This window comes from Schistocerca serialis, chromosome 3 (genome assembly GCF_023864345.2).
Source record: "Schistocerca serialis cubense isolate TAMUIC-IGC-003099 chromosome 3, iqSchSeri2.2, whole genome shotgun sequence".
NCBI lineage: Eukaryota > Metazoa > Arthropoda > Insecta > Orthoptera > Acrididae > Schistocerca > Schistocerca serialis.
The window spans coordinates 1,021,683,625-1,021,708,072 of NC_064640.1; positions in this window are offsets into that span (position 1 = coordinate 1,021,683,625).

Sequence of the window (24,448 nt, forward strand, 5' to 3'; positions counted from 1 at the left end):
TCCATTCTACATTTGATGGTAGTCCCTATTCACAACTGCAAATTCATTTAATGTGTTTCATAACGACTGTGGTCGAAGTAGTGCCTGTTCCCTTGGACGTGCATGCGTGTCCAAAGGAACTTTACACCGTAATCAGAATAACACCGGTACTATAATACTCGTATCTTATACTTCCCATAAATGCTCATGACAGCAGCATGCGAACAGCCGACCATCTCACTGACTCCGAGAAGCTAGTTCCTAGGCACTGGGCCATGAGAATCTGTCCTTTCTCAAAACTGTCTATGTCAGTGGATTTCTCCCATTGGCGTCTGCTCCGCTTAAATATTTTTCTTACCGCGACACATCCCCGCAACGACACCAGGCGGTATACAATCTTTCGGTGGGCAGTGGTCGCAACATTTTGCTTTATCAGTGTACACAGTACTACTAAGCAAAAATAAATGGAAGAAAGTGTAAAAAATAAATACACCTGAAAGTAAGAAAAACATTTTGCACAAAATGCATACAGAGTTGACACCGAAACAGATTCATAACACTACACGGTGTTCATCAATATCTGTGCGGACAGTAGAAAAACACTTTCCACTCCCAAAGCAGACAAAGAGGATACCAAAACAGATCAGTAACATGACACGGAATTGGTCAATATCTGGGAGAGGGTGATTTTAGTGTCGTTCATGTTTCAGATTTTTCAGGCCTTACCGTTGTTGAAATTCATAGTGATGTAGAAATGTCTCGGGAAGCTGCCTTGCCGGACCATAAATCGTAAACAAACCTTCCTGATTACTTAATCAGCGGTTTTTTGCGATCAGTGTGTGTATTCTCTGCACATACGTTGTCCTTGTTTTTGGTTAGAAGTCTTTGTTTCGTCTATCTTTTTTAACGTTTCTGCTTAAATTGTTTAATCTAATTCTCGCTTCACAAGCTTTCAATTATGACAATAGAAGAGCGCCGTCAGGTTATTTATCACAACTAAAATTTTCCTCTTTTATTCCTAAACTATTTTCTTGAACGCTAACCTCGTTTATTAAGTGGTGTAACTATTTTTAGCCGGAATTTCAGTACAGGCAGTGACGACCAAAAACTTCAGACCGTTTTGAATTAAATCAACCACGGTGAAACAGCAGTACTGTTTTGTGATTTCGCATTCTCATTATTTTCACTTGACACTTGTGACGTTGTGAATTACTCATTTGTCTCCACAAACAGACCTGTTTCTCTAGAGACCTCCAAACATTAGATGTCATAGTTTTCTTCGTATATACATTTATAGAGAGGGAATATTTGTTGTTTTTAAGATGTCCTTTCACATACACTGATCAGTCAGAACATTATGACTACTATCGATATAAGCCCTTCCAGGCTATAGTAGCAGCATCTGGCGAGGAATGACTGCTAGTCAGACACACGCTCTCTGCATGTAGTATCAGTGAGCGTGCAGGCCGTGTGTAGAGTGGGAAAGGCGCATGATCTATCTGAGCCTGACCGAGGGCAGAGTGTGATGGCTCGGAGGCTCGGCACGAGCATATCGGAAACTGCAAGATCTGTCGGGTGTTGGAGGAGTGCTGCGGTGAGTGTCCTCAATACGTGGCGAAACCAAGGTTAAACCACGTCCAGACGTCGTAGGGTTGGGCGGTCACCCCTCTTTACAGATGTCGGACATAGTAGGTTGGGCAGACTGGTAAAATATGTCTGGTGGCGAACTGCGGCAAAACTAACGACGGACTTTAATGCTGGGGAGACTACAAGTGTGTCTCAACACACAGTGCAGCGAACACTGCTAAGGATGGGCCTCTGCATCCGACGAGCCCTGTTAACACCACAACACCGGCAACTACAACTGAAATAGGCATGTGACCGTCGGTACTGGACGTTGGCGCAGTAGCATGGTATGATGTATCCCGATACCTTCCTCTTTGTGCCGATGTAAGGGCGCGAATCCGTCGTCTTCCAGGAGAACAGCTCCTTGGCACCTGTACTGCGACACAGAGAGAAGCTGGCGGTGGCTCCACTATGCTCTGGGTAACATCCACGTGGGTATGCATGAGGCCGTTGGAGTTCGTGCAAGGCACCATGACGGCCAAGGAGTTATCTACTCTACTTCCAGGTCACGTACACCAGTTCACGACGATCATGTTTCCCGACGACAGTGGCATTTTTCAACAAGATAATACGCCATGCATGAGGCCAGGAGTGTGATGGAGTGGTTCGAGGAACACAGTAGTAAGTTCCAGTTGATGTGCTGGCCCCCCAAGTCACCAGATTTGAACACGATCGAACACATCTGGTACGTGATTGAACATGGCTTCAGAGCTCATCGCCCCCCTCACCGAAATTTACAGGAATTAGGTAAACTGTGTGTACAGATGTGGTGCCAGCTCCCTCCAGCGACCTACGAAAGCCTCATTGATTCCATGCCATAACATGTCGCCGCTATTATCCGTGTCAAAGGTTATTAGGTAGGTAGGTAGTCATAATTTTCTGGCTGATCCGTGTATTTAACACGCTGTATTCCCAAGAACAAAGTGGATCATTGTTTTGCGTCTCTTTTCTTTTTATTCGCTATTCTGTGTGTTCCTGGAGCCACTGTCTGAATTGTACGCTGATCATGAAGTAACCACTACATTTATTCTCTCATACTTTACTTCAAGATATGAATGTAAACGCTCTCTCAGAAAATTGCAGGTAATTCATTTGAAGCACAGAACGTCATTATCGGCGGGAATACTCTTCTAGTCCTGACATTTCTTGCAAATTTTTATAGGGAAGTTGAGATTTTAGTTGTAAACGCCCCAGGAGAAAAAGGAATGAAAGTTACAGTTTAACGACCCGTGGACGACAACCTCAGTAGACACGGAGGTGGAGATCGTCTTTGTCCTCTTCAGAGCAATCATCCGTAATCCAGTTCTAATGATTCACAGAAATCCTAAATCCGTATAGCTGGACGGGGATTTGAACCTCACCCCCTCATTCAGTGTGAATCCAGTGCGCACCATAGTTGATGCCACGCCCATCTCGAATTCGTTATACCTTGCACAGTAACTATACTGGTCAAAGAAAGAGGGATTTCGAGTGCATATCCTTGTTCAGGATTTACCTGAAGTAAGTTAGAGAAACTACGGGAAGACTGACTCAGGATGACTAAGTAGGGAATTAAACTCGGTTCCTCAAGAATACGACTTCAGTATTTACAGTAACACGTAATCAGACTTCGCAAATATTTTGTTAAGACACAACTGACAAACTGTATGAGCTGAGGGACCTCGATCTTGTTCTTTGTAACGTGCAGTTGTTGCCGCTATTAATGGACGTCGGGGAGTGAGCTTAGTCCCGTACCTACACTCGCCTGAACGCTGGCAAACTTCACTTGGGAAAATCATCAGAAATCTATCGATTTGCTTCCAACGAGAGAAATGACTCGAAAGTTCAAGCAAAGAAGTGTAAGGATTCGCATTAGGAATTCTTCGAGAAACACTATGACTGGACATTTAATCATTCAGGTGAGTGTCTTCAAACATCAGGTCGAAAGTAAGAGAAGAAATTGTGTGGTTACCTTTTGGTAGCTAAAGGAAGGAGCCAGCAAATAATTTCACTTTATTATAAGTCTTAACCACTGTTCTACACCATTTAGTACTTTTTTGTGATTTCAGAGGCTACAGGAAGACTTCTGTTTCCGTATTTGTTGCGTGAAAATCTGTGTAAAACAAGGATTGTAACCTCGGATCCCTAAATTTCTTAGCTTTTTCCTTCTGCTTCTTTCTCACAGTGATATACACTCCTGGAAATGGAAAAAAGAACACATTGACACCGGTGTGTCAGACCCACCATACTTGCTCCGGACACTGCGAGAGGGCTGTACAAGCAATGATCACACGCACGGCACAGCGGACACACCAGGAACCGTGGTGTTGGCCGTCGAATGGCGCTAGCTGCGCAGCATTTGTGCACCGCCGCCGTCAGTGTCAGCCAGTTTGCCGTGGCATACGGAGCTCCATCGCAGTCTTTAACACTGGTAGCATGCCGCGACAGCGTGGACGTGAACCGTATGTGCAGTTGACGGACTTTGAGCGAGGGCGTATAGTGGGCATGCGGGAGGCCGGGTGGACGTACCGCCGAATTGCTCAACACGTGGGGCGTGAGGTCTCCACAGTACATCGATGTTGTCGCCAGTGGTCGGCGGAAGGTGCACGTGCCCGTCGACCTGGGACCGGACCGCAGCGACGCACGGATGCACGCCAAGACCGTAGGATCCTACGCAGTGCCGTAGGGGACCGCACCGCCACTTCCCAGCAAATTAGGGACACTGTTGCTCCTGGGGTATCGGCGAGTCGCAACCGTCTCCATGAAGCTGGGCTACGGTCCCACACACCGTTAGGCCGTCTTCCGCTCACGCCCCAACATCGTGCAGCCCGCCTCCAGTGGTGTCGCGACAGGCGTGAATGGAGGGACGAATGGAGACGTGTCGTCTTCAGCGATGAGAGTCGCTTCTGCCTTGGTGCCAATGATGGTCGTATGCGTGTTTGGCGCCGTGCAGGTGAGCGCCACAATCAGGACTGCATACGACCGAGGCACACAGGGCCAACACCCGGCATCATGGTGTGGGGAGCGATCTCCTACACTGGCCGTACACCACTGGCGATCGTCGAGGGGACACTGAATAGTGCACGGTACATCCAAACCGTCATCGAACCCATCGTTCTACCATTCCTAGACCGGCAAGGGAACTTGCTGTTCCAACAGGACAATGCACGTCCGCATGTATCCCGTGCCACCCAACGTGCTCTAGAAGGTGTAAGTCAACTACCCTGGCCAGCAAGATCTCCGGATCTGTCCCCCATTGAGCATGTTTGGGAGTGGATGGAAATGGAAATGAGCGTTTGGCGTCATTGGCCGGGAGGCCCCCCGCGGGGCAGGTCCGGCCGCCATATCGCAGGTCTTATTACATTCGGCGCCACATTGGGCGACCTGCACGCCGGATGGGGATGAAATGATGATGAACACAACACAACACCCAGTCCCTGAGCGGAGAAAATCTCCGACCCAGCCGGGAATCGAACCCGGGCCCAGAGGACGGCAATCCGTCACGCTGACCACTCAGCTACTGGGGCGGACTGGGAGTGGATGAAGCGTCGTCTCACGCGGTCTGCACGTCCAGCACGAACGCTGGTCCAACTGAGGCGCCAGGTGGAAATGGCATGGCAAGCCGTTCCACAGGACTACATCCAGCATCTCTACGATCGTCTCCATGGGAGAATAGCAGCCTGCATTGCTGCGAAAGGTGGATATACACTGTACTAGTGCCGACATTGTGCATGCTCTGTTGCCTGTGTCTATGTGCCTGTGGTTCTGTCAGTGTGATCATGTGATGTATCTGACACCAGGAATGTGTCAATAAAGTTTCCCCTTCCTGGGACAATGAATTCACAGTGTTCTTATTTCAATTTCCAGGAGTGTATTTCTGTTCCTTCATCGAAAGTTCACCGGACAAAATATTAGCCACCCCTTAAAAGATCACAATTGTCGCTTTGGAGCACTGCAGATGTACAACTCTTAACAGGTGGTCGTGTGAAACTTCACTGTTGACATTAATCATGACAGTAGAGTGGTATCTGGACTGTTCTGAAACACAGTATGGCTCAAAAGTATTTTGTAGCTGAACTAATAGGTCGGTAGGCGTGTTTATCTACACGAAGAATCAAAAGAAACCGGTTGTTCAGACAGATGACTGCTTGATCCCACCGCCGTTAGATTTATTGATCGATGAGTGCAGATAAGCACGGACTATGGCCGTAAACAGCGTTTTCACTGGATACATAAGTATTGTGTAGGACGGGAAGACTGCAGCAAACCTAAGTACATAAAGCGAATGTAATGCTAATATTTTTATTTACTTACAGTAGTGCCAAAACTAAAGAATATTCAGTAGATTTCAGACAAGCTGTCTTAACAGCACTGAGTCAAGGCCAATCTCAATCCTTAATTGTGAAGGCGTTTATCATCTCACAGCAGGGGGAATGATAGATAACAATGCACGAAGTGGTCGGGCCCGCAGAACCACCCAAAAAGAAGATAGGATCATCCGAAGTCAATCGATAGTTAATTCCAAAAAAATCAGCCTGCACAATACGTGATGATTTATAGGTGAAATACGGGTCGAAGATCCATTATTCGAAAGTTAAATGCTCTTTAGCGGCTATAGATCTGAATGTCAGACGACCTTCTCGAAAACATAAGGTAAGTGCGAAAAATGGAAACACCAGACTGCAGCTTGCTAAGAAGTACGTGTCATGGACCGTTGAAAACTAGTCAAAAATTCTATGGAGTGGTTAAGGCAAGTTTAATCTCTTCTCCTCAGAGGGGATACAGGTTGTTCGAAAAACGAAAAACAAAAGGAATGGCAGAAAGTACCAAGTACCCACCATGAAGCACGCAGGAGGAAGTACCATGGTGTGGGAGTGTTTCTCTCGAAGCGGTGTAACTCCTCTCGTCAAAATTAATGGGGTAATAGATAACCTAAAGTACGATGATATATTAACATACTATATGATAACTCACGGATGTCAAAATACACTTCTGGCTCTGTGAAGACAGTTCAGAAGCGCCACAAAGTAAAGGTATTCAACCGGCCAAGCTAAAGTCCAGACTTAACCCCATAGAACATCTTTGAGGCTAGATAGACTTTTTGCCAATAAAACTGCGCTAACAAAGAGGCTTTCTACAAAGAATCGTGGGAGCAGTGGAAGAAGATTGCTCAGGTGCGACTGGCCACACCCGTGGATTCTATGCCATCCAGATGTGCTGCAGTAAAACACGCAAAGGGCTAATCAGCCGAGTTATTAAGTCAAGAACATCATGCGTCAAGGCTTCATTATTATTGTTCTTCTCTTTACTTTTAGCAAAATACTTTTGCACCTATGTAATTTGCTCATTTGTGTTTTGTTATTAATGTAAAGATTACAATTGTATACTATCTGAAAGATAATGTAGTACGCATTATATAGATTTAGTAATTAAGTTCTTTCATTTAAATTTTCTCCTAAGGAAATTGTTTTCCAAATTTATTATCTCTACAAAATAATTTTGAACGAGTGTTCGTGTAACATTTCCGCTGTTGCCTCGGTCCAGCAGGCATTTTGAATGTATATGAGAAGTCGTACAACCCAAAGGGCAGCGTGTTCAAAATGTCGAGCGAGATTTTGAAAACTGATCTGTAACTCATTTCACTGTTCTCACTATCGCCCGCTTGTTACACGCCGGTGTTCGAGCATCAGGATCTCCATTTCTCCTGTGATTCCAGGTTGTTCGCAGAGAGATAGTCAGCCGCTTCGTTTTTCGTCGTTCAGAATTGTTTCGTGACATGTTTGCGAAATGTTTGCTTCACCTGAAAACCGTGTTATATGACGATAAATCGTTGCCGTACAACGCCACCAGTTCACAACTCAGCATGAATTGTCGCAGCGTTGGTCCATTCAAATGCAAAAATGTGTAGCTGCACGAGACACTACTTCATCACTGTGTTGCGCCGTTTTATTTAGCTCCTCTTGGGGCGTGCTGCGGTGCTGTGACGCGGGGACTTTAGTGTGTACCAGGACAACAAATAATAATTGCCTAACTTTACTTTTTTCGAGATAATAATTAAAACTTCGAAGTACTGACATGACGTCACCTGGAGAATCAGACAAGCACACTCATATCCGTGTTGCGTTCCTCAAAGCGCTCCGATAGATCTGGGAGCGATAGTAACATGCAGTATATCGCGGAAGTGAGATGTTTCTATCTCATGGTGGGCCACGTCGCAATCCCTCTATAGGTGTGTTAGGAATCAGAAGCTTCAAGACGATTCTGGCCGAGCCTATCTTGCTTAGCTCGTAGGCCAGGTAAGTTCCACTACCCTCTTCAAAGAGATCACGTTTAACCATACCTCTATATATCCAAACATTAGTAAAATTATTATTTAGACAGGCTCACTCCACTCTAGCGGTCGAATTGTGGGCACTGAACAGCATAAATTCTGTAAAAAATTATCTTTTGGCGTAATTACGTGAGTTGAAACCAAAGATTTTCTTCCATTCGTTTATGCGAACCAAGAATGAATGTCAATACCAAGATCCGTAAATACAACTATCTATAGTAAGCGTACAAAAATTCTCGAAGGCAGGATATTATTACTTATGTAATTTTTGTTCGGTTTAGACGCCCCTTGAATAATAAAAGTGATAATGTTTCACTGATATGCCCTATCAGATCACTACGCTTTGAAAATCATTCCTAGACTCACAGTCAAACCACTTCTCGTAAACTCGGTAAGTCATAGATTAAACACCACTTTCTTTTATCGTCGTAAGCTATATAAAGTTTCGTTCAGTAAAAACCACCGCTCTTCCAGGTCTTCATACACATCTCTCTATAAATAAATTGGAGTCATCAGTTTCTAAAATAATTAATTATTTAACACTTTCTTTTTAGTACAAACAAAACGTTTTATTTTGTAACAATATACACAGACGACTGCTATGTAAGTATTTCAATGTACATCTGCCATCAAAAATGGCTCTTTCAGAACAGCTAACATCGAACTCTGACATAGAACTGTAGTTACAAGATTACATTTTCATTTACGAAAAATAATTTCATTGTTGAAAACATAGGCCACAGCGTTTGAGGGAAGCAGTCGGCTGTCTGACGTCTGCGTCCGGCGCTTCAATACTCCGGCCCAGGTGGAAGATTATTTCCGCTGCTGCGCCGCTCAGTAAACATAAGAAACAACACACACAAACAGAAATTAACATAATTTATACAAATATTTTCTGTGTTATACTCAACTTCGCACGAATAAGTTCAGGCAGAGTTTTGCCATTTGTCGTTGCTGCGCTGATACCGTAAAAAGCCTTGTATCATCACAGTGGGTTGCCTGCTAATGCACCTAATCGGACGGTAGCTTCCTGTGTCTTTCGCCTGTCAGAGATGGTGACAGCCTTATGAGGCTCCTGATTTCATATCGCACAAACATCTGTCAAACGAGACTACCTCCACCGCCGGCCTCAGCTGTGTCCTCATGGCAAGTGGACAGCGTCGCTTCATTTGGTTTTCAGTGCACTCGTACATGCCCTAGGCGCCTACTAACAAGGGGAATTCCCCATCGCAACCCCTCAGATTTAGTGGTAAGAGGGCACAGTGGACAACCCTGAACACAGATAAAGCATGAAAACAGGAAGAAGATGTACTGAAGCAAAATAAAAAAAAATGAATAGAAACGGAGAACAGTCCAAGCTTAACAAGTGCAAAATTGAGCGAGTAAGAGAAGCAAAGGCGGCGTCGTGGTTAAGTGGTCAGTTTTATTTGCACTGCAAAGCGGACGAGCCGTGTTCAAAGCTCCCTCGTGCCCTTTTATTTCATTTTTTTGTTTTTTTTCGCTGTTCGTTCTATTAAAATTTGTGTCTATGTCGTAGTGTAACGTCCGATTGCAGCAGCGAGGCGTAAGGAAGGGACCTATAATGAAAGTTGGTTCTGCACAACTACTCTATTAGCAGCCGACAGGCTGACGAGCTATCCACTGGGCCATTCTATTCTACCGCTTGAGCCTTGTCCCGCAGTTACGCAGAGTCAGCCATCGTTAATCGGATTTGGCATGTTAATGGTTAAGGGGTGGCCGGATGCCCTTCCTGCCGCCACCCGTACCCCCTGGGACAGAATTTGTGTACCCCAACTGTCTGCGTCGAGTGTAATCCATGGAATAGTGCGAAAGTGTTCAGATTGCGAGCCGTGTAACTTAGGCAGAACATGGGGACCAGCCCGGTATTCACCTAGCGGGATGTGGAAAACCGCCTAAAAACCACATACAGGCTGGCCGGCACATCGGCCATCGTCGTTAATCCGCCGGGCGGATTCGATTTGGGGCCGGCGCGCCTACCCGAGTCCAGGAAGCAGCGTGTTAGCGATCTCGGCTACCCTGGCGGGTCAGCTATCCACTGGGCCACCTTACCACTAAATCTGAGGGGGGTGCGATGGGGAGGTTCCCTTGTAAGTGCTCGCACGACTAACCAGTCCAAGCGACATTTTACGAATCGTGGTGATCCTACATCCATGATGTCCGCTGCTTAGTTGGATGGTAACGTGCTTGCCTCCCATGCACTGGGCGCGGGTTCGATTCCCGGGCGGTTTGGAGATTTTCTCCGCTCGTGGACTGGGTGTTGTGTTGTCCTCATCATCATTTCATCCTCATCATCGGCCTCAAGTCGCCCAATGTGGCGCCGACTCCAATAAGACTTGGACTTGGCGGCCGAACCCGACTGGGACCTCCTGGCCAACAATGCCATACGACCATTTCATACATCCATTATGCATATGAGATCACTGGACAAAATATTAATGCTCCCTTAATAGGGACTGGCTACTTTGACGCTCTGTAGGTGATGTAGGGTAGGTACCAGACAGTAGTGTGAGCCTCCACCGTTGGCTTAAGTATTGTGTGTGTGCCATACGCTTGTATGGATCAGCGCAATAAGATGCATCGACGTGGGGGAGAGCTAGAATGGCTGAATACAGCAACCATGTTTGGCCGTCATCATGAGCTCACCGTGAATGCCCGATTTGTTGGTGTATCCTTATTGAACCTCGATTGGCCGCTAAATTACCCGATCTTAATCCCAAAGAAACCCATCTATGTAGCCGATATTGATAACGCACTCCTTTGTGTTGGAGATTGACTCGAGAGTAAGCCAGCTCGAATTCTGTTGGTGGATGAAATTTTCACCGCCAGTATCTGGCCGGAATGGAGCAGAAAGATGGTGGCGTAAAGTCTCTGATCACCAATCTTTCAGCCAACTTCCCGGATTAAATTCCAAACCTGTCCGTATTGTCTCGTGGAGTGAGGGCAAGTGACACTGTTGATGGTGATCCGTCCGTCGGATGAGGACGTCACGTTCGGTGACCACCTTGCTGTCTTTCGAGAGCAACAGGCTGTGCGCCGCACCGAGTGTCACCCTCTCCCTACTCCGACACCAGCATCACACTACACTACACACACACACACCCATTACCGTCGCCTACACTTAATAGATACACGTACGCACGCATCTCTCGTACCTCACGACATAAGTGCGCCTGTGGTAGCGAACGACAGGAAAACCTTTCCAACTAGGTGGATGAACCTGTCCTTCTCTCTCTCTCTCTCTCTCTCTCTCTCTCTCTCTCTCTCTCTCTCTCAGCCATTCGTGCCATACGACTTTACTTTACCTTAATCTCACAGAAAATGACTGGAAGTACACGCATGTTCAGAAAAAACAGGCACCTTGAACGAGTAGAGACAGGAATTTCATATCCACAGGACATGTGCATCAGTATGTTCTGCAGAAACGATTTGCATTTGGACCGAGTCTGTCCGCGGGTTCAAGGTCGACATCGGTATCGAGGCGCAACACCACCTACCGGTTAAATGTACCTGTGCCTCTCGTTGTCGCTATAAGACGAAGATAATGGATTAGCATGCCTTGAGCAGATGTGCAGGATGCCTCGCAGATGTATGCGCGACCCGTCCCGTCAAATCAGTGACTTTGAAAGAAGGTGCATTATTGGCATGAGAGAATGTGATGGGTCCATCCAAGAAACTGCTCCTCGTATGGGTCGAAATGTTTTGGCAATGCAACGTGTGTATGCAGAATGGTTCCCCGAAGGCCGTAGAACACGACGAGGTGGGTCAGGTCGCACCGCCCTGACCACCCCCGAGAAGATCGACATCTCATCCCAAGGGCATTACAGGGCAGATTTGCGTCCTCCTCAGCCCTGGCGCAACAGTGTAATACAACGTACATTATCAGTAGTAAGAGTCCGTAGCCGTTTATTACGGAACGAGTTACGTGCACGTCGTCCACACTATTGAACGAAGTCACTGGGAACAGGAATGGCATTAACAGTGTTTTCGGACGAATCCAGGTTCTGATTGTTTGAAAATGATGGGCGCATTTTCGTTCGCCGCATGACAGTGAGTGCATTTACACAAGACTTACAGCACCAACTCATCGCCGTATGGCGTGGGGTCCTATTTGGTACTACCACAAACCACAGTTGGTGCAGGCCATTATGACCAGGTGACCTACATGAATGACATCTTGCGACACGTAGCTATACCCTTACTTCACAACACTACCGACGCCATTTTTCAGCAAGACAATGCATGACCACATGTTGCTGCACGAACACGCGCCTTCCTGCTGTCACATGATGTCAGCCTTTTGCCCTGGCCCACCAGATCACCAGACATGTTGAAAATTTAAAATGTGTGTTATACGATGGGTGCAGCGCTGTGACCCAATTCCAATCACCACAGATGAACTCTGGAACCAGGTGAATGCAGCATGGACGGCTACACCACAGTACGCCATTCGCGCCTTGTACGCGTCGATGCCACGTCGCATGGAACAAGTTATCATGGCCCATGGCGGACCCTGTGCCTATTATGTAACAGGACACATGCTGAACCGAGGTGACTGAAATGCTGATCATTTCTGCAGAACGTACTAATGTACATGTCCTGTGTATCTGAACGTCCTCTCTCGAGTCATTTAAGGTGTTCTGTTTCTTTTTTTTCTGAACATGAGTCTGCTTGATATAGTACACGAAACATCGCAACCAACGTACCCACAACGTGGTACGTCTACAGGATTATCAATGGCGTCCTAGTAGAAAGTTTTCGAACTCTCCGTGCCGAAATGAGGCCATCAGTAAAGCTAGAGGCGGCGTTACGCTATATTAGCGAGATCTCTCACTGGGGTAATAATTTTTTTGTCTCGTGCGTTAAGCAGTTCTTCGAACTCATGCACGCCTTTCTTATTTTCCTTCTGTCAATATAATTCTGTGTTCAACGAAAGTTTGTCAGTTGTGTTCTTATTGTTAATACACTCGCCTCTCAGTACTCCATAGTTTTTTCTTCCCTAAACCTGGATTCTGATACACCATTAGCCACATTAATGTGACCACTGCCTATGTAAGACCGCAGGCGGTGGTCGGCCGTGGTGGCCGAGCGGTTCTAGGCGCTACAGTTTGTAACCGCGCGACCGCTACGGTCGCAGGTTCGAGTCCTGCTTCGGGCATGGATGTATATGATGTCCTTAGGTTAGTTGGGTTTAAGTAGTTCTAAGTTCTAGGGGACTGATGACCTCAGAAGTTAAGTCCCATAGTGCTCAGAGCCATTTGAACCATCTGAACCGCAGGCGTTGGCACTAGCAGTGGAGGGCATGTAAAGAATGTCGAGAGGACGCGGAAAAAAGTGCAGTCGTTGTCGTAATGCGGAAACAGAGAGATTTATCTGACGTCAAAAGGGCATTATCATTGGCATTCGGGTCAAGGTTGGAAGCATTTCCGAAACGTCGAAGTTAGTAAACTGTTCTCGTGTCGCCGTGGTTGAAGTATACGGTGCATGACAAAATGGAGCTATCCAGAACCGCGCTCAGGTGACTGTGGGGCATCACTGCCATGCACGACAGGGGTCAACGACGGCTGCGGAGATGTGTACGGGCGAATATACGTGCAAATGTGGAGCATCGACCGCCCAGATGTACCATGGAGCTACCAACAGTGTCTCCTCAATATCGTTCAGCGAACGTTGGTGCGTACGGGCCTCTGCTGCAGCCGGCACCTGAGTCATGCACCCATCCTGACTGCTGGTCATCGGTGACGAAGGCTGGAATTCGCACGCCAATACCGCTACTGAACGTCCACTGAATGGCGAAAGATGGCCTTTTCAGATGAATTACGTTTTTGCGCGTCTGAATGCAAACGCCCTGGAATAATCGTCTGAAAGGTATAGACCGAAGGAAGGAGAGTTATTGTCTGGGGAATGTTTTCGTGTCACACTCTGGGTGATCTCGTCATTCTGGAAGGCACAACAGATCACCACAAATATGGAACTCCTTGGGGACCATGTCCTCCCCTACACACAGTTTGTTTTTTCCTCTGCACGCTGGCATCTACCAGCAGGACAATGCAACGCTTCACACAGCTCTCAGTGTACGTGCGTCGTTCGAAGAGTACGAGAATGAATTTACCGTACTCCCCGTACCAACAACCTCCCCTTATTTAAACCGAATCAAGAGTCTGTGGGACCTCTATCGGGTAGTTCGCGCCATGGATCCTCAACCGAGAAACGTAGCGCAGCTGGCTACGGCAGTGGAGCCGCCGTGGGTGCACATCCCTGTCGGTATCCCCAGAACTTCACTGACTCTCTTCCTGCACGTCTGCTTTTGGCAGGTGGTCACGTTAATGTGACGTCTATTATTGGTGCCTATGCTCAGACTCGAAAGGAACAGCATATCATGCTAGCAGCAAGTAACATTTTTGAGCATTCCCTGCCTGTTCTTTACGTATCGTGTAGCTTTAATGTGCCATTTTTCTGTACTAATCAATGTTCAAAAATTTATGTAATACGATTACAATCAGTATCATTCTGTGTCTTCACCAAAAATCCTGACATGCGTCCAGAGAACTGGCATCTGCTACCGCGGTAAATAAAATCTGCCGTGTAGCAAAAACGGGGAAAGAGAAGACATTAGAAAATTATCTACTGTAACAGTTTATAAGAAAGTTGTTACCAAACAGGATTAGACTATTTTAATTCTTTGTAATATATTAATGTACACACTATCAAATTGCTGAGATACTTACAACAGGCAATTAATACTGCAGCAGCTGTTATTCCCATGGGGTGCAATACGCATGAATATTTTGTATGGTATGATCATTTGTATATATTTGGACCACAGGAAGAAATTATTTTGGAAACACTGTCATTGGAGAGCCAGTTAGTTTGTCCTCAGTAATGTAAGTATACGCCTCGAATCATTGTCATTGGAAAGATAGTAGGTTTGTCCCCAATAATGTAAGCGTAAACACACACACACACACACACACACACACACACACACACACACACACACACATACACATACACATGCACATACACACAAACATACACTACACCACGCAGTTGATGGAAGTTTACTGCTTTAACTACCATCAAAGTGTTCACTTTTTTCCTTTAGAGAATAATATCTTATGTGTTGTGCAACAAAGGCAGAGAAGATGGCGTGGGTAACAATGAAATTGTTATCCTTATGTTAGTACAGTGATCCATTGGGTATTCTACACTGAAGCGCCAAAGAAAGTGGTATAGGCATGCATATTCAAGTACACAGACATGTGAACGGGCAGAATACGGCGCTGCGGTCGGCATCGCCTATACAAGAAAACAAGTGTCTGGAGTAGTTGTTAGATCGGTTACTCTTACTACAATGGCAGTTTATCAGGATTTATGTGAGTCTGATCGTTGTATTATAGTCGGTGCATGAGCAGTGGGACACAGCATCTCAGAGGTAGCGATGAAGTGGGCATTTTCCTATACGACCAATTCATGAGTGTACCGTGAATATCAGGAATTCAGTAAAACACCAAATCTCCAACATCGCTGCGGGCGGAAAAGGATTCTGCAAGAACGGGACCAACGACGACTGAAGAGAATCGTTCAACGTGACACAAGTGTAACCATTCAATGCTGGGCTATCAACAAGTGTCAGCTTGCGAACCATTCAATGAAACATCACTGATATGGGCTTTCGGAGCCGAAGACCCACTCGTGTACCCCTGATGGCTGCACGACACAAAGCTGTACGCTTCGCCTGGGCCCATCGACACCGACATTGGACTGTTGATGACTAGAAACATGTTGCCTGGTCAGACGAGCCTCGTTTCAAATTCTATAGAGCGGATGGACATGTACGCCTATGGAGACAACTACATGAATCCTTTGACCCTGTATGTCAGCAGGGGACTGTTCAATGTGGTGGAGGCTCTGTAACGGTGTGGGGAGTGTGCAGTTGAAGTGATATGGGACCCCTGACACGTCTAGATACGACTCTGACACGTGACACGTACATAAGCATCGTGTCTGACCACCTGCATCCATTCATGTCCATTGTGCATTCCGATAGACTTGGGCAATTCCAGCAGGACAATGCGACACACCACACGTGCAGAATTGCTGCAGAGTGGTTCCAGGAACACTCTAATGAGCTTAAACACTTCCGGTGGCCACCAAACTCCCCAGATATGAACATTATTGAGCATATCTGGGATGCCTTGCAACGTGCTGTTCAGAAGAGATCTCCACCTCCTCATACTCTTACGGATTTATGGATAGCCCTGCAGTTTTCATGGTGTCAATTCCCTCCAGCACTACTTCAGACATGCCACGTCGTAATGCAACACTTCTGCGTGCTCGCGGCGGCCCAAAAGATATTAGGAAGGTGTACCAGTTTCTTTGGCTCTTCAGTGTATATTGTGATTAGCTGCATCACAGATCATGGCACAGGCTGAAGGAAATCACGCATGATAAAAGTGGCCTACGACCGGTGTTTGTTGTCCTATATAACTGTCGTCCGCATCATTATGAGAGATATCACACTGTTGCCAGGGTACACATTGTCACTACGCTTTGCACTATTTCATGGATCTTGAAGATTTCAAATACAGAATCCAATAAGTCTCCGTATACAACTCATATATTCTCGTACTTACATTGGATGAGAGTAACTTATGGAGATTTCAGCAGTAGCTCAAATGGCTCTGAGCACCATGGGACTTAACATCTGAGGTCAGCAGTCCCCTAGAACTTATAACTACTTAAACCTAACTAACCTAAGGACACCACACACATCCATGCCCGAGGCAGGAGTCGAACCTGCGACCGTAGCAGTCGCGCGGTTCCGGACTGAAGCGCCTAGAACCGCTCGGCCACCGGGCCAGCTCAGCAGTAGCCTTTTACTTATTCATTGTTTCGTTTTATTACTTCTGAGCCCCATACTTAAGTATATAATATACAATGATGAACCGAAACATTATGACCGCTGTCCACTGCGATGGTGGATGCCCTCTTGTGGCTTGCGAGCACGTAACGCGGTAACAAAAGTATGTAAGCGGAGCAGCACGGACGGGGGATCACCCTAGCGCAGATATGGGCTGCCAATGGCCAAATCCACTGAAATAAGCGACTTTCACAAAGGGGAGATTATTATTACGCAGAACCTGTAAACGAGTATCTCTAAATCGGGGAATGTAGTCCAATGTTTACGTACTACTGTCGTGAGCATCTACGGAAGAAAGTAGGACAGTAAACTATCACTAGGCGCTAAATGATTGGACGTCCACGACTCTTCACGCAACGTGGGTTTCGGATGCTTGTCTGCTCTGTAAAGTAGGACAGATGGTGATCTGTGGCATCTCAGCCGAAAGGCCGGCCGATGTGGCCGAGCGGTTCTAGGCGCTTCAGTCAGGAACCGCGCGACCGCTACGGTCGCAGGTTCGAATTCTGCCTCGGGCATGGATGTGTGTGATGTTCTTAGGTCAGTTAGGTTTAAGTAGTTCTAAGTTATAGGGGGCTGATGACCTCGGATGTTAAGTCCCATAATACTCAGAGCCATTTGAACCATTTCAGCCGAAAGAGCACAATGCTGGTGCACGCACAAATATTTCGGAGCACCTCGTTCGTAGTACATTGTTAAAAATAGAGCTCTGCAGCAGACCATTCCTACGTGTTCGCATGTTGAACCAACGACATGGTCAATTACGATGCAGTGGGCACGAGGCCATCGGGATTGGACCGTCGATCCATTGAAACGTGTCAGCTCTTCGGTTGAATCACATTTTTGCTACACTAGGTCGATGGTCGTCACCACAAACGCTGTCATCGAGGTGAATAGCGCCACGGTCGGAGGCTGCTGGGAGTAGTATTATGCTATGGGAGACATTCTCCTGCGCTTGCATGGAACCTGTGGTAGTAATATAAGACACGTTGAAAGCTGGGAACCACCTGCATCCCTTCATACTTGGTGTCTTCTCCGACGGCGGTGCCATCTTTCAGCAGTATATGTGTCCGTGTCTCGTAGCCAGAAATGTGCTACAGTGGTTTGAGGAGCATTATAGTGAACTCACGTTGATGTCTCGGTGACCAAATTTGCGTGATGTAAATCCTATGGACTCCATCTGGGTCGGTATCGGGAGCCATCGGGAGCCATGGCCGCGTACACAAATCAGCGGCCCGTTATTTTCTCGAATTACATTACCTGTGGGTATATATCTAATGCTACATACCTCCACAAACCTACCAACATACTGTCGGATTTCTGATGCGCAGAATCAGTGATGTACAGTGTGATTATAATTAAAATTAAACTTTCAAACCGCTGTAGAAATAACACCACTGGTCAGAATGACGTCAAATTCAGCGGAATATTACCAGAGGAGGAGGAAAACGTATGGCAGGAGAAAAATAAATAGTTAGAAAATGTAGCACTACGAATGACAAATCAACCATACAACAATGCCTAAGGTGTACGTTTGACGTTAAACAAACGGTACTACTCTGTGTGCATGGGTGTACAGGTGTGATACTGTTAGTTACATAAGACATCCACAGTGGCAAGGTCACATAGGGTGGGAAAATCGGTTTTTAATTGTTATGAGGCCAAAAACTGCACAAAAAGCATCACTCACATGGGTTTTAATTGTCCTGAGGCCAAAATCCGCACAAAAAGCATCAACCACATCGGTTTTTAATTGTCCTGAGGCCAAAAACCGCATAAACAGCATCAATAAAAATTAAATCGGATTATTATTTCCGTGTGACTGGTGCAAAACATGTTCAATATGCTGTCCACCGTTTTCTGCAACAAGTTCAAATCGAGAAACAGCATGTTCCACAACTGATCGAAGTGTTTCTGGGGTCACGTCCAGAATGTGTTGCGCAATGCGAGCCTTCAATGCAGCTAAGTTTGCAATCGCAATACTGAACACAACATCTTTCAAATAGCCCCACAGCCAGAAGTCACACGGATTAAGTTCAGGTGATCGGGACGGCCAGGCTGTAGGGAAATGGTGGCTGAGAATTTTAGCATTTCCGAGATGGAACTTCTGCAGCTGCTTCACTGGATTTGCAATGTGCGAAGGTGCGCCATGTTACATACAGATGATCCCATCTACACATCCACGCTGTTGCAGGGCTGGAATGACGTGATTGCGCAAAAGACATAGCGCTTACAAGTGACGGTACAGCTAACAGGACCGGAAGCATCAGTCTCTTCGAAAAAATATGGCCCTATGATAAATCATGCCGTAAACCCGCACCACACAGTTATTTTCAGGGTAAAGTGGTAATGGTTGATTTGCGTGTGGATTTTCCGTTGCCCGTATTAGACAATTCTGTGTATTGACATATCCTGTCAGAGGGAAGTGGGCTTCGTCTGTCCACAAAAATCTTCCACGGACAATCATTGTCCACTTCCATGCGAGCAAGAAATTCTAAAGCAAAGGTCTCTTTTGCTGGCAGGTCAACAGGAAGCAACTCGTGCAAATGGGTAACTTTGAATGGATAGCAAAGACGGATGTTTCGTAGGATTTTACGCACCGTGCTCGCGGGTATGTCCAATGTTCGGGCAATTCTATGTGCGCTACACGTTTGCACACCACCATTCGTTTCCTCCTGCATTGCAGTGGCCACTGCTTCTACTGATGTCGAATCAATTCGTTTCCTTCCTCTACCAGGTTTCACACCAAAAGAACCCGTCTTTTCGAATTTACGAATCATTTTCTCCAGACCCACGGCAGTCATCGGACCAACGCCTTTTTTCAAACCCTTCAGTGTCCGGAACTTCTGCAGAGCAACGTGTGCACAGTCATCATGCTTGCAATACGGCTTTACAAGCAGAGCGCGATACTACATTGTACAGTCATGGCGAACGTCGCACACGCGAAAGGGGGAAAAGCCGCGTACCCGGCGTGTTTACACCAACTTCTGTGGGTCTTGCGCATGACAGTTGTTTTCATTTGCGTATTCTGACACATACAGCGCCATCTATTGATCAATTTTCACAACTTTTTTCTTCTGCCGTACGTTTTCCCCCTTCCCTGATAATATTCCGTACAATTTGACGTCATTCTGACCAGTGACGGTATTTCTACAGCGTTTTGAAAGTAATTATAATCACCCGGTTTTTCGTTACAAAGACGGTCAAACAAGCTATGAAGTAGGTGGTGATAATATTTTGGTTCATCAGTGTAATATATATAAGAGAAGGAAAACAGCTGCTGTTCCCTCGACCTCCAAAATGCCTATGACGGCGTGTGGCATCCCGGTCTCCTCTTTAAACTCAAAACCTACGCCCTGCCTATCAGTTTTGTCAGTCTGGTCGCATCCTTCGTCCTCTCCCCTCTCCTCTATCTCCTGTACACCGCCGATATGCCCAAGCCACCACCAGCTGTCCACCTTCTCCAATGTGCTGATGACACCGCCTTCCCTGCTCTCTATCCTACCCTTCAACGATCCCAACGTATCCTCCAAACGCGCCTTCACCAGTTCACCACTTGGTGTACCAGTGGTTCCTTCGTATCAACCCCTCCAAAACTCAGGCAATCATCATAGGCTACACCATCCACTCCTTCCATCTGCACGATTTCTAACTCACCATGTATGGCCGTCCCATCCAGCTCACCCCCACGCTGAGATATCTTGGCCTCACCCTCGACTGTCACCTCACCTGGACCCCTCACCTGCTGACCTTCCAGCAGAAAGCCCATTCCTACCTCTGCCTCCTGAAACTCCAGTCTGGCCAGACATGGGGATTGCATCCTTTCACCATCCTCCACACCTACAAATCCCTCATCCCCCCTATCCTCTGTTATGCCAGCGTTGCCTGGATCTCCGCACCCACCCGCTTTTACATGGCCCTCCAAATCCTCGAACGCCGAGCGCTCTGCCTCGCCTTCCGCATCTGCCTTCTTTCCTCCACACGGCTCCTGTATGACCTCATCCCTTTCCTCCACCTCCTCCTTTTCCTCCAACATCTCTGCATCCTTTACACTGTCTGCAAGCTTGATCCCCCCTACCCCCTGGTTTCCTCCTTCCTCTCCACCCCCCACCAATTACCGTGCCTCTATCGCTGTCTCCCTCCCTCTCACCACCTCTACACCCTCGAACTCCTTCATTAGGGCAATTTCCAGCACCTCCCCCTCCTGGATGTTGAACTTCGCCATGATATCCACCCTTCCTTCGAACTGTAACATGGCCATGTTCCCCCTCCCCTCCCCAGTGCTCCCTTTTTCCCTCTCCCCTCCTTCTACCAGAGCGGATTTTTCTCCTTCCCTCCCTGAGTCCCTGCACCCCCTCCTCAACTGCTTCCCTCCCACGTCCTTCCCTCCGAGGTCCTATTTGGCGTGCCCCCCACCCGTCTTCCCCCTTCTCCTCCCCTCCCTCTCTTCTTCCCTTCTCCCTCTCCCTCTCCTCCCTCCCTTCTTCTCTCCTCCCCCTCTCCTCCCCTCCCTCCCTTCTTCCCTCCTCCCTCGTCTGTATGCCCCTGGCAGATCCTCCCTGTTTGCTCCTCGTCATCAGTGTACTACGTCAGTGTTGTGTTTGGTGCTGTTCTCCTGTGCGCCAAGAGCTGTGATTTTAATTGTGTACTGGACTTGTACATAGTGTTATTGTCAGTGATTGTTATGTGCTACGCCGTCTGTCGATACTTTTATCATCCTGTGTGTGGTTTTGTTTTGTGTGTTCTAATTTTTTACGGTTTTTATCTCCATTTTACTGTCATCCCCCTTTTTGTCTGTTCTCTTCCATGTTGTTCGCCCTTTTTATATCGATGTTTTTATATCGATGTACGTCATATTTTCTCCTTTATGTTATTTTAAATGTCTTCTATTGTATACATCGTGTCTTTTGGCTGAAGAGCAGCGCATATGCTACTGCCAGACCGCCACAGGTGAGGCATTGAAATAAAATAAAGGAAAAAAGAAAGCTTTTGTTTCAGCGACTTTAGATTTGGGTTTTGAAAAACAACGGGAAATGGTATTCGAACTAGTTTATTTTGAAAGAATTCTAAGAGGGAATTCAGCGACTTAAACATTTGTCTTCAACAGTGTGGTAAATGGCTAAATGGGACACTGTCGAATATTCGGTCTACTGGTGCACTCCTGAATCAGGCCTACGTGTCGGGATACAACAGGTGGATCTAAAGCGAGGGTTTGCGTGCAAAGCCACAGTTATAGCCGCACAAGATTACCTTCTTTGCAAATATGGAAATGCACGAGAATAACAAGCTGCCCCTATCATACAATCCTGCTTGACGATCTGCTGAAAGTAAGTATTGTCAGTGAGAGTGAGGGAGTAATGTTCAGACTGGCCTGCTGCAGATAACGTACGGAGAGAGGAAGATCGTGGTTCGACGTTACGAGGTTAAGACTGCACTTGACAAGGATAGGGAAATAAGTTGATCTTGTCGTTTCCAAAAGAAACCATGGCGGTAAGTCAGGGAAACTGAGGAAAACTAAGCCTGGATGGCTGGAGAGAAATTTGAATTCCACTTCTCTCGAATGAAAATCAATTCCATAACCATTCCGCAATATCTCTCGTTCTTGCTGGATGAGTCGTTACGTACTAATGTCACTGACGTGGCTACGTTGCAGGACAGAACTGAATGCCTTACTTAACATATGAGGCCTATCACGATTCTCAACAGCAATAACTACACGTTCAAGTCATGAAAGTATAATGCCTGTCTGATAAACGTTCTATGAGTGATTTAATGCGTAAAATAAGAATGTAAGTAGCAGGAGCAAAAACTGATGAGACTGAAAAACCAATTACATTAAATGCTTGCTTCCTAGTACGGAAAAGCCGTGCATAGCAATGAGAGTGAAGCTATTTCTCACCTGAATGTTGGGTTAATTCCCACACAGTAGAAAGCGTTACTCATTCTTCTACTCCTCCATGCTAATTCAGTTAAAGATTGATTAAACAAATGGTTACTAAGTTAGGTCTGTTATTTCGCAGGTAAATTTGTATGGCTGTAAATTACTTTTCTGCAACCCATAAAAAAACTTTCCAAAAATTTAGAACATAATCCGATGAAATATCCAAAATATTGAACTGATGAGGTGCTGTCGTGATTACCGTAAAACGCTTGGCTAGCTAGAATTCTGGAGGAGGGTTGAAATAAATGACTAGCAGCGTCACTGAGGTTTTCTGAAAGACGAGAAGAAGCCAATCAATGCTAGTGTGCTGACATTTACCGTCCTTCTAACGGCTAGTTATAATTAAAGTACAGCTACTCAAGGTGGTCCAGTGTGGGCTGTAGTTATCATATGGCAGCGAAACTTGGTAGATATGCTAATGCGTTAATTCGGAACTGGTTTAAGCTGAAAAAAATTAGCACCAATTTTGGCCACTAGGTGCAAATATGGCGCTGCACAGTATCTCGTCTACGTCTCCGACCCTCATATTGAACAAATTGTGTATTTGGCGGTTAATAACAAAATCAACATAATCTTTCTCACTTTTTTGACCTTTTCTGCCCAAATCTTTTTGCTAATCCGTTACATACGGCAACATTTCTATATGTCTTTCCTGCATTCGCAGCGCCAGATTTGTAACTGGTGGCCAAAACTGGAACTAATTTTTTTCTAATGTAAATCGGTTCCGCATTAACGCATTAAAATATCTACCAACTTTCGCTCCATACTATAATATCAGCCCACGCTGGACCTGTGTGAGTAGCTGCGTTTTAGTTATAACACCCGATATGACAGAGCTACAGTTTTATCAGTAATAACCTCACTGTTGACTAGATGTGAAACAGAGATATAGAGATCCCTATAGCGATAGGCGAGACGTACGTAATGAAATACAAACGTTTGATTGACACAATACTGTAACACTGTGGGAGCATTGGTGATAATCTTACGAACTTGCCTGATGTAAGACAAAAAAATGATAAACAACCAAAGAAATAATGTTACCATCAGCTGAAAGCATATCTCGGAAAAACAGTAACAGCTTTTTTAAAATTGTGAGGACGCTAAGTACAGTCCTCGAACTGTCAGTGAAAGACATGTTTTCATGACAAAAAGTGCTTATTTTCGGCGTAGAACTCCTCAAGGTCAACGCACGTTTTCCAACGTCCTTATTGTGGCTGGAAAATACCTTCTAAGAGCGATTTTGGTAGCTGTTGTAACGTCTTTATTGCATACAAAACATTTTGCACGCAACAATTTCTCCAGATGTGCGGGCAGGTGAAAGTCAGAGTGTACAAGACTTGGCGAATAAGGTAGACCTTCCGAAACTTTGTGCTGCATGTCGCTCAGTTTTCTCACTAACAAAGTACCTTCGAGGGAAGTTGCATTGTCCTGACGACTTTTCATTATTGGTTGACGCGAAAGTGATATACGTAGTCATACTCGTACAAATTTAACAACACATGAAAGATCTAACTCACGGACAAAGAAATTTCGCGCTTGCAGCCGGTCCTCGTCAACTACGCTCCATGATATTTCGACTGGGCGCCTGCCTATCGTTCTCAGGTGAGCCATCGAAGACTGATAACGACGTCCTCCGATCCACAATACTATG